Raw genomic sequence first — 11284 nt, 5'->3', positions numbered from 1 at the left:
TATATGTGTCAGTCTATCTTATATCTATATCAAATATCTATCTATCTATCTATCTTCTATCTTCTATCTATGTGTCAGTCTATCTTATATCTATATCTAGTATCTATCTATCTATCTATCTATCTATCTATCTATCTATCTATCTATCTACTATCTATCTTCTATCTATATGTGTCAGTCTATCTTATATCTATATCAAATATCTATCTATCTATCTATCTTCTATCTTCTATCTATGTGTCAGTCTATCTTATATCTATATCAAGTATCTATCTATCTATCTATCTATCTATCTATCTTCTATCTATATGTGTCAGTCTATCTTATATCTATATCAAATATCTATCTATCTATCTATCTTCTACTATCTATGTGTCAGTCTATCTTATATCTATATCAAGTATCTATCTATCTATCTTCTATCTATGTGTCAGTCTATCTTATATCTATATCAAGTATCTATATATCTCTGTCTCTTGTCTGTCTGTCTCTCCTTATCATCTGCCTATATCTGTATTTCTATCATCTATTTCTTTCTCCTTGCTATCTCTCTCTATATCATCTACATCTAATCTATCATCTATCTACCATCTGCTATCTATCATCTCTCTTTCTCTCCTATTTTATCTCTGCCTCTCTCTCTCTCTCCTCTGTACATATCTATCTCAATTCTCTGTCTGTCTGTCTATCTATCTATCTATCTATCTATCTATCTATCTATCTATCTATCTATCTCTGTCATCTATCATCTATATCTATTTTATTTCTCTGTCTCTCTCTGTACATATCTATCTCAGTCTATCCTGATCTGTCTATATCTCTGTCATCTATATCTGTTATCTGTCATCTATCTGTCATTATTTTATCTCTCTCTCTGTGTACATATCTATCAATCTATCTCGATCTGTCTATATCTCTGCCATCTATATCTGTCTGTCATCTATCTATCCTGTCTGTCTGTCTGTCTATCTATTTTATCTCTCTCTGGGTGTGTACATATCTATCTCAGTCTATTTCGATCTGTCTGTCTGTCTATCTATCTATCTATCTATCTATCTATCTATCTATCTATCTATCTATCTATCATCTACTCTAGCGCGTTGTGCAAATGGAATTGGGGAGTTGTAAGTGGGTTGTGTATGTGTATTTCTATACCAGCCTGGCTTCAGGGTTTGGGAGTGGGAGGGACTGGAAGTGAAGAGGGCATCAGCGGGATAAGAATCATCTCATTGTCGCAAACAGATTGCATCCTGGTGAGGCTTGAGCCGACTGTGCCTGTCTTCCTTGGAAGGGCGGGGACTGGTTAACCTGGTTGATCCTCAGAGACTTTGAGGATTGTTGAATCCTCTGGGGAACTAGATAGTGATCCTGACAACATCCTGGTTTCGTTGTGGCACTTTTGAACCGAGAAGAGTTGTTGAGGCTTTCACTCTGGAGAGCTGTTTCTGTGAGCCCAGATTGAAGGCAAATGAATTGACGGATGACTTAAGGCACAGAAGTATGAATTTTGCAACACATCTGACTGGGCACAGATCAAGGTCCATTTATGTGTAGCTCTGATGCCAGCGATGAGAATTTATTTCTCCATCATTGTTGTGTCTTAAGTGAACTGCCCAGCAGAGCTTTCTCAACTGCTGGAGACTCTACTTGGAGATCAATTTGAGGCAGAACTGACTAAATTACTGGGAATAGGTTTGGGAAGACCTTTGCCTACAAAATCCCTTGTATGTGCTTCAAATTAGGTAGTGATTTTTTTGAAGAGCTTGTTGAATTATGGAGGTGCCATCTGGTCAGAGTTTATGAGATCCCTTTAAATTATATTATTATGGCCTCAGGAAGAAGACGGCGATACTTGTCCAGCTCTGCTGATGCTTTTTTAGATTTTTGTCCTTAGTTGCTCTAATTGGATAGATCCCAGGAAGGGACAGTACCTATTTATGTTCATCTTGGAACAGGTGGTAATGTAGAAATTTTTTTTTTTGCAAGAGGGCTTCCCTGGATCTTGAAATTTCGGGTAATTATCACTAAGTTGCAAGTTTTGGTCATACATACTAGATAAGAGGGTGGCCTTTGAACTGCTGGGAATTTCTTAGAAATAAATTCGACTTGAAAAGAAATTAATTATCTGGATATCCTGACCTGGATGTAACGGTATAAAAGCCCCAGTTATTCTGAGTGGTGGCTTCGCCAGGGGAAAAGGGGGGTGGATTCCTTGGTGATATTTACCACCATTGATCATGGGATACTGCTGGAGATTAATGAGCTAATTATTTTTAAAGTTCTGTGTTACAGTAGCTTCAATTCACTAGGGAATTGTGGTGGAAAATTTCTGCTTGGCTTCATGATCGCTTTGTAAAAAAAAAACAAACCCCACCAGTGGTGTTGTTTTTGTCTTATTCTTCTGTGTCTGTGCTGGAAACTGCATAACGCCAGCCGTTGAAGCAGCGATCCCCAACCTTTCTGGTACCAGGGACCGGTTTCGTGGAAGACAATTTTTCCACGGACCCCGGGTGAGAGGGGAGGGAAGAGGAGGGGCTCACAGCCTAGATCAGTGATGGCGAACCTTTTCAGCACCAAGTGCCCAAACCTGAACCCACGTGCATGTGGAGTACCGGAAACCCGAAGACCAGCTGGCAGGTGTGTGCATACCTGCTTTTTTGGCTGTTTTGGGCCGTTTTGGGGGCCATTTTTGGGGCATTTTCAGGGTGTTTTTCTGTGCCATTTTCCAGGCGTTTTTCAGGCTGAAAAATGGCCCGAAAGTGACCTGGAAAATGGCCTGAAAAATGGTCTAAAAACGGCCCTGAGAATGGCCTGAAAAAGACCTGAAAAAGCCCCCCAAAATGGCCCAAAACAGCCAAAAAACAGGCATGCGCTCACCACCAGCTGGTCTTCAGGTTTGTAGCGCGCATGCACTTGAGTTCCAGTTTGGGCACTCAAGGTTGTGCACATCGGAAACCAGAAGAGCCGCTGGTGATGGCACCTGTGCCCACAGAGAGAGCTCTGCGTGCCACTTCTGGCACGCGTGCCATAGGTTCGCCATCACGGACCTAGATCCTGGGCACACACATTCTTTTTTTTTTTTTTAATTTGATTTATATGCCGCCCTTCTCCGGAGACTCAGGGCGGCTTACGATGTGTTAAGCAATAGCCTTCATCCTTTTGTATATTTATACAAAGTCAGCTTATTGCCCCCACAAACTGGGTCCTCATTTAACCTATCTTAGAAAGGATGGAAGGCTGAGTCAACCTTGAGCCTGGAGAGATTCTTGCATGCCCACCCCTCACCTCCAGCTGTGCAGCCTGGACACGAAGTGGTCCATGGACCAGGGGTTGGCAACCCCTGCATTAAAGCATCAGACAGTCTTTTCTGTACGTTATAGGTTAGTCTGTAAAATCCTTCCTGGCTTAATGTCTGGGGAGATTCTCAGTCATCCAGGTCATGGTTGACTTCAAGGAAAAAAAGCCCCTTTGGGACTTTCATGGCTTAGCATCCAAATACTGAAAAGGTGGCCTTTCTCAATGGCAGTTAACCTGGGCACCAAGATCAGTTGGGGAGGCGCCTTGCTTATGGTCCCATTGATAAGTTCAGTGATGACGACGACCAGGGCCTGTGTGATTCTTTTGTAAAATGGGAGGGATGACCTAGAACAGACTCCCGGGCTGGATGCGTCACATGCTGGCCACGCCCGGTTTAGCAACCGGGGGGGGGAGTCCCGATATATCACCTGACACCGCCATGACGACGTGAGTTTGACACCCCTGACCTAGAAGAAGAGTTAATCATAACAGCTTTGAAGGGAGAAGAAAGGCAAATGCCATTCTCTCCCTCCTTCCAGCCTCTGTATATGTTGGACTACAACGCCCATCATCTTTAGCCAGCATGGGCTATGGTGGCTGGGAAATAATGGGGGCTCTAACAAGGTCTGGACCAGATGTTGAAGCATCAGCATAGAATCCTATGGATACGTGTTGACTGGGAGGGAAAAAAAAAATCTTTAAAATCCCAGCTCTTTCCCAATTCAGCTCTTCTGCTATCTTGTGATTTTTTTTTTTTTTTAAAAAAAGCTTTTCTTCCCCTGCCCCAATCCTTTAGAATAAATGTTCCACTTTGGAGCCCAACCCTATCCATGTTTCATCAAAAGGAAGGGTTGCTAAATTTGAAGGGGGGTTATTGATGGGTAAATATGGGATATTGTCTGGGGCTTTGAAACTGTCCAAATAGAAGCTATTGTTTCAGTTACTCCAGTGTGTTCAGAGGAGGAATCAACGTTCTCATAGGTATATAACTCTATTTCTCGAAGATTTTTGGAATACCGTATGCCAGGGGTTCTCAATCTGTGGTCCACAGATCTCTTCAAGCAAAGGCTTGAAGAAATATTATGATTTAAATCTTGGTAGTCCATGGCCACAAAATATATTTAAAGGGAGTCCATGTTGAAGAAAACATTGAGAACCATTGCTGTAAAAATCCATCTCATCCTGTGCACCCTTTTTTTTTTAAACTATTACCATTACCAGCAGACGGTACAGGACAAATAGGCTGAAAAACAGCTTCTATCCCAGAGCAGTAACTATTCTATTGAATTCTACGGCATAGTGCAATATTAATGCAGTATCAGGGGTTTTCAATTCAATTGCATAGAATGTGAAGGATGTGTGTTTTTGTTTTATTTTTATAGTTTTCTTATGTATGACGTGCACTGAAGATGCCATTTAATTTCGTTGCGCAAGGTGCAATGACAAAGTAAATTAAAAACTGTATGCTATTCATAGGGAAATGGAAGGGATATTGGGCTTCTTCCTATTAAAATGGAAGTTAGAGCTGCCATTTAATATGTGATGATGATGATGATGATGATGATGATGATGATGATGATGATGATGATGATGATGATAATCATGATGTTATCCGTTTAGTCATGTCCGATTCTTGGTGATTTTATGGGCCAAGTCTCTCCACATCTTCCGATCTTGCACTATTTCTTCGAGTTGTTCTTGGCTCTGGCTGGTGTTCTTTTAAAACGTAAATAATTATTTTTTTTTACTTGAGATCTATCCTTCTCTTACACACATATTGAATGATGAGGTTGACAAGGATGTTTTTTCCTTCTCATTCCCTACACAAGCATTTGTGAATATTGTACTCTGAGTCAACAAAGAGAAAACTAGGAAATCACAATTTTTGTTCTAGAAGAGAGACCACTAAGATTCTCCTACCCCCACCCCTGTTTCCCCTCTCCCTCTGGGTTATGCCTTTCTCTTCCTACTGGTTGAACCCCAGTTTCCTTCCCCTGCCTTTCGAAAGCCAGTTTAAGGGCTGCCAGAAGAGCTTCCATATCCAAAGGCAGCGTACCGGCATAGACTATGGTTCGCATGCTGCAGTTCATTACGAGGAGCAGATGCTGTGGATCAGATGAACTTTTAATTTAGGGCTGTTGCTCTTGTGGCCTTGAGGATTGCTCCATTCAGGGAGGAGAAGAGTGGCCTTCCAGATGTTGCAAGGCCATCTGTTTTGCCATGGACCATTTTAAATGGGGCTTTGGGATGTTAGGAGTTCAGCAGGATCTAGGAACTCGGTTTCCCCAGCCGTGGCAGCTGCTATGCTCATGTTTTAAGCATTGTTGTGGATACGATGGGGGAAAAAAAAATGGGGGAATTCCCTCTCCGTGCACTTCTGGGTGAATAACACGATCTATCATTACAGGTAGTCCTCATGTTATGATTATTATTGCGCCCCAATTTTTTGTTGCTAAGCGAGTCAGTTCTTAAGTGAGGGTTACCACATTTTACGACCTTTTCTTGCCAGCGTTGTAAAGTGAATCGCTGCAGTTGATAAGTTAGTCACCCGGTTGTTGAGTGAATCTGGCTTCCCCCATGGACTTGGCTCATGGTCGCAAAAGGGGGGGGGGAACGCTGCCACCGTCATAAATACAAACCGGTTGCCAAGCGTCCCGAATTTTTGATCAGCTGACCACGGGGTTGCTGTAACGGAAGTGGGAAAAACGGTCATCGGTCCCTTTTTTTTCAGTGCCGTCGTAACTTTGAACCGTCACTAAGCGAACTGTTGTAAGTCAAAGACGGCTTTGGATCGATTCATAGGAAAAGTGGAGAAAATCTGTGGCCTCTCCCCTCCTTTCCCCCCTCCCCCTCCCAGAATTTTCTGGGTAGAAACATGCAAATCAAATGCAACATTCCAATGTAGCTTGCTTTTCCAGTCATTATTTATAGTCTCTTCCTATCTGAAGGGTGTGGAAGCCGCATTTTAAAAAACAACAACAACAACACACACAACACCCTGCCCCCAAGAGGCCCTGGTGTTCATGTGAGTAATGAGTTCAGAGGTGTTTTTGTGCAGTGATTGTTCTGTTTTGTGCAGTGGCTGCTCTCTCTCTATACAACACAATTGTTTGCGAAATCCTGGCCTTCTTAGCTTAAATGTTAGAGCCAGGCAGAGCCCAGTGTGGTCTGTCCCAGAACGTTCTACATTTAAAGGTCCCAATTTCCATCCGTCAGTCGTCAGCAATTGAGTTTAAAACATGCTTGGGATAAAACGCATCATCCTGAAATTAAAAAAACAATAAATCTCAAAAGGTCAGGCTCGATGGATCACCAGGTCTTTTTCTTTTTTTTGGGCCATCAGTTTTCGAAGTTTCGAAATATCGTTCACTCGATTTCCGTTTGTTCTTTTTAAGCCACGAAACCTATTAGAACCATACCTAAGAATTTCCTCCTTTTTTAAAAAAGGGAGACCATGAAGTTATCAAGAACACCCGCTCCTTGGGAGGGGGGGGAAAAAATTAGGAGACGGTTAGTTGAAAAAACTAACTTTTGCGACGTTCTAAAAACAACATTGTAAAGCCTTGGTGCAAGTTAATTTTTGGTGGCGGGGAGAAGTTTCCCTTTCATGTGAAACGGGCAACAATTGCAGCAAGCAGTGGTTAAGCAAATATTAATGGAAAGATATTTTTCTCCTGCAGCTAGCATTGTGGGGAAAAAAAAAAAAACATTTTCACTCTGGGTAGTTTTGTGAAACAATGGACGCTCTGTCTCTTTTCCAGTATGGCTCTGGATTCCAGTGGATGATTGTCCCTTAAATTCTTTAAATACACTTGAGAACCACTGAAAAAAAATTCATGGAAGCTTTCTGTTCTTCCTCAGTTGCCTTCATCCTTTAGAAAGTCAGGCAGCTCCATCTGTTAGGAAACGGCTTTCCGTGAGTTCTTTTAAGAGACCTACGTACAGGTAGCAGGTACAACCACAATCGAGCCCAAGATTTATGTCGCTAACTGAAACATATGTTAAGTGAGTTTGCCCCCTTGCCACAGCTGTTCATTGCATTTCTTAAGTTAGTGACCCGGTTGTTAAGTGAATCTGGCTTTCCCATGGACTTTGCTTGTCAGAAGGTTGCAAAATGGGATCCCGTGACCTCCGGGATACTGCAGCCGTCATAAAGACGAGTCGGTTGCCAAGTGTCCAAATTTCGATCACATAACCACGGGGATGCTGCAACCGTCGTTAAGTGTGGAGAATGGTCCTAAGTTGCTTTTTTCAGTGCCGTTGTAACTTTGAACGGTCACTGAATGAACTGTTGTAAATTGAGGATTACCTTTAATGGGGATGTTATGTAGAGCAAGGAGAATTGAGGACGAAAAGCTTAATTAAGATTAATTTGGATATAACTAGAATTAAACTGGATGGGTCCAACTCAGGGGTGAAATCCAGCAGGTTCTGACAGGTTCTAGAGAACTGGTAGCGGAAATTTTGAGTAGTTGGGAAAACCGGCAAATACCACTTCTGGCTGGCCCCAGAGTGGGATAGGAACGGAGATTTTGCAATATCCTTCCCCCAGGAGTGGGGAGGCAATGGGGATTTTGCAGTATCCTTCCCCTGCCACGCCCACCAAGTCACGCCCACAGAACCGGTAGTAAAAATATTTGGATTTCACCACTGGTCCAACTTCTGGATAGACGTATATAAACGGTTCATTGAGTTAATAAAATTAAGAAGAAAAAGTACATAGTCCTTGTAGGTGGGCTCTTTTGCAACATTATACAACACAAGATAAGGGCCAAATATTTGAGATTACAATGCCATTGCTTTGGCTGGCTATATTTCTATGAATCAAGCCTAGCACGCAGGGATCACCCATTGTTTTTAAGTCTTAATCTATAGTTTACAAACCTCTTGTCTGGATTTATGCAACAAGCTAAGCGAAAGCCGAGCGAATCCCATTATGGGGTTGCAGCCCAGAAACCCAACAGCAGAGTTTTTAACAGCATTGTGCTGAGAGGTGTGTCTGATGCTTCCTTGAGCATTTTTGGAAGAGGCCAAAGCCAGCTGAAACCACAACATGCAAATTAATGTAGCTGTTGGGAAAACTGCTCCTTTGAAAGGTGCAAAGCTACCCATAACTCTGCTCTTCTTTGGAACAAAGTAGAATTCTTCATTTGGCCAAGTGTGATTGGACACACACACACACACACACACACACACACGGGATTTGTCCTCGGTTCATAAGCTCTCAGTGTACATACAAGCAACAAATGATCATCATAATCGTAAATCACTTTTTAATTTGTCTGGGCCAAAATGGTTAAATTCGATTTTATCTGGTTTTTTTAAATTTTTTGTATCTCTGTATTTTATTGTTTGGCTGTTCACCGCCCTGAGTCCTTCGGGAGTAGGGCGGTATATAAATCAAATAAATTAAACTAAACTAAACTAAACTTTAAATCATAGATTACAACACTCATATTCCTAGGATACTAAATCAACATATATCATGATAGAATACTAAAAGCATAAATCATGAGATACAACAACAAAGTTATAGTCCTAAGAAGCTAAGGACATAGATACAGGGGTGGGCTGCTGGGAGTTTGCAGGGGTTCGGGAGAACCTCTAACTAAGATTCTGTGCAGTTCGGAGAACCCCCAAATCCCATTCCTGGCTGGTCCCACCCACCCCGCCCCACCCCTCCCAGGAGTCCCCACGCAGCCCATTTTGGATGCAGGTAAGTGTAGGGCACACGTGGAGGCTCAGGGAGGGCAAAAAATGGGCCTATCAGAAGTCTGGAAACGGGCCTGTTTTCAGCCTCCAGAGGGCCTCTGGAGCCTGGGGAGGCCATTTTCGCCCTCCTGGAGGCTCAAGGAAAGCCTCCGGAGCCCAGGGAGGGCAAAAAACACCCGCTCCGTGGTGCAGGAAGCCGACTAGGCCCCGCCCACCCAGCAACCAGGCAGAGAACCCCTTGGTAAAATTTTTAAGCCCCACCCCTGCATAGATAGTAGGAGAGGTGAGAAGGATAATAAATAATACAGCCTTACTAGGTGGTTTGACATCCCAGGGCATAAACCGTGTTGTTGGAATTAGTTGTTTATCAGAGTGATAGAGCACGGGGGGGGGGGGGAACTTACAATATTGTTTTAGAGAAGGGCCTTGGCTTCTCTGCATTTTCCATTTCGACATGGGCTCCAGCAATAATTTCTTTTTTTAAAAAAAAAACAAAACGAAAAACACGACACTGAGCAGGCTTTCAAGAATGCAGTGGTAAACAATCTTATTATGACATTTAGTCTTGGCTCTGGATTTGGAGAACATTCGTGTTTAAACTTGGGTTATTGGTTTCCCTCTCGTGTTCCAGGACAAGTGTTGTAGATTTTCTGGAGAATGTGAACTGGAAAATTTCCCAGATTGTTTTGGGCATTTTTTTTTTTAAAAACATCGTGTATCTTGAAGAAAGAAAAAAAACCCAGTCAGTCATAGTTAAGGACTGGAGCCGAATAAACACAATTTTTTAAAAGTTTAACCTTAGAATGGTTGTGATTGGTATAGTGATTCTTAATTTAAGACAGAGAGTGTATCGTTCTCTGGCATTGTTAAAATACAGATGATTCTTGATTTAAAAGCCGTTCGTTTAGTTACAAACAGCACTGAAAAATATGACCTTTTTTCACACTTACGACCATTGCAGCATCCCCATGGGGACAGATGTTCAAAACTGAGACCACCGACTCATATTTACAACCGTGTCCCAGGGTCATGCGATCCCCTTTAGCGACCTTCCGAGAAGCAAAGACAATGAGGTAGCCGGATTCATTTAACAACCGGGTCGCTCATTTAACAACGGCAAGGATTCACTTAACCAATGTGGCAGGAAAAATCAAAACGCAGTAAAATTCAACTTAGCCGCAGAAATTTTGGGCTCCATTGTGGGCGTAAATCGAGGAACTACCTGTATTATATCTCCATCCAATTTTACAGTTGTTACTGGCAGGAAATATTTGGAGCGTTCCCTCCTGGAAAACCTTTTGCGGAAAATTTTCCCCACCTTGTGTCCGTCGATGATAGCGGCCCAGACTCTATGATCTTTTGGGAGCCAACCTTCTAAAGCAAACAATAAAAGCTGATTTTTTTTTTCCCCCTGGGGTTTTCTTGTTTTTGCAGACCTGCTGACAACAGATTGCCCCCCCTGCCTTTTTTTGCTGGAGGATTTTCCAGGGAATATATTGTTCAGATCTGAAACAGGAAGCAGTGGTGGCGAACCAATGGCACACGTGCCAGAGGTGGCAGGCAGAGCTCTCTCTCTGGGCATACGAGCCGTTGCCCCAGCTCAGCTCCTCTGCGCAAGCGCCTCCTGCCAGCCAGTTGGTCTTTGGATCTCTGCCGCACATGCGCGGAGGGCACGCACGGATGGGCAGGGCACATACGGGGGGCTATGCTTGCATTTTTTTTTTTTAATTTGAGTTATATGCCGCCCTTCTCCGGAGACTCAGGGCGGCTTACAATGCGTTAAGCAATGCAAAAGCATTGCATTTTGTGGGTTCGTGCACACGCTTTGGGCACTCGAGCCTTGGTAGTACAGTGGTCTAAGGCACCCTGTTATTAAGAACAGCTGCCTGCAATCACTGCAGGTTCGAATCTCTCCAAGGCTCAAGGTTGACTCAGCCTTCCATCCTTTCTAAGGTAGGTAAATTGAGGACCCAGTTTGTGGGGGCAATAAGCTGACTTTGTATAAATATACAAAAGGATGAAGGCTATTGCTTAGCGCATTGTAAGCCGCCCTGAGTCTCCGGAGAAGGGCGGCATATAAATCAAATTAAAAAAAAAAAAAAAGTTTAGCCATCCCTGGGATAGAGGGTAGAACTGAGTAAATTTTCTGAATGTGCAAGCAGTCCTTGACATACGACGGCAATCGAGCCCCCAAATTTCTGTGGCTAAACCAGGCGCTTGTTTAAGTCAGCTGTGCCCCATTTTACAGCCTTTTTGGCTGCAGCTGTTAAGCCAA

General features: G+C 42.9%; 1 protein-coding gene across 3 annotated transcripts in view; it reads left to right on the top strand.

Annotated features, from left to right (window-relative positions):
- DCUN1D3 (defective in cullin neddylation 1 domain containing 3) overlaps positions 1–11284 on the top strand; it is a 29861-nt gene that overhangs the window by 1016 nt on the left and 17561 nt on the right. The gene's annotated exons all lie outside the window — the stretch shown is intronic.

This window comes from Pantherophis guttatus, chromosome 14 (assembly GCF_059756535.1).
Source record: "Pantherophis guttatus breed Tessera chromosome 14, ASM5975653v1, whole genome shotgun sequence".
NCBI classification, from domain to species: domain Eukaryota; kingdom Metazoa; phylum Chordata; class Lepidosauria; order Squamata; family Colubridae; genus Pantherophis; species Pantherophis guttatus.
Note: the sequence above shows the minus strand (reverse complement) of the source record. Positions and strands in the feature narration are given on the sequence as shown.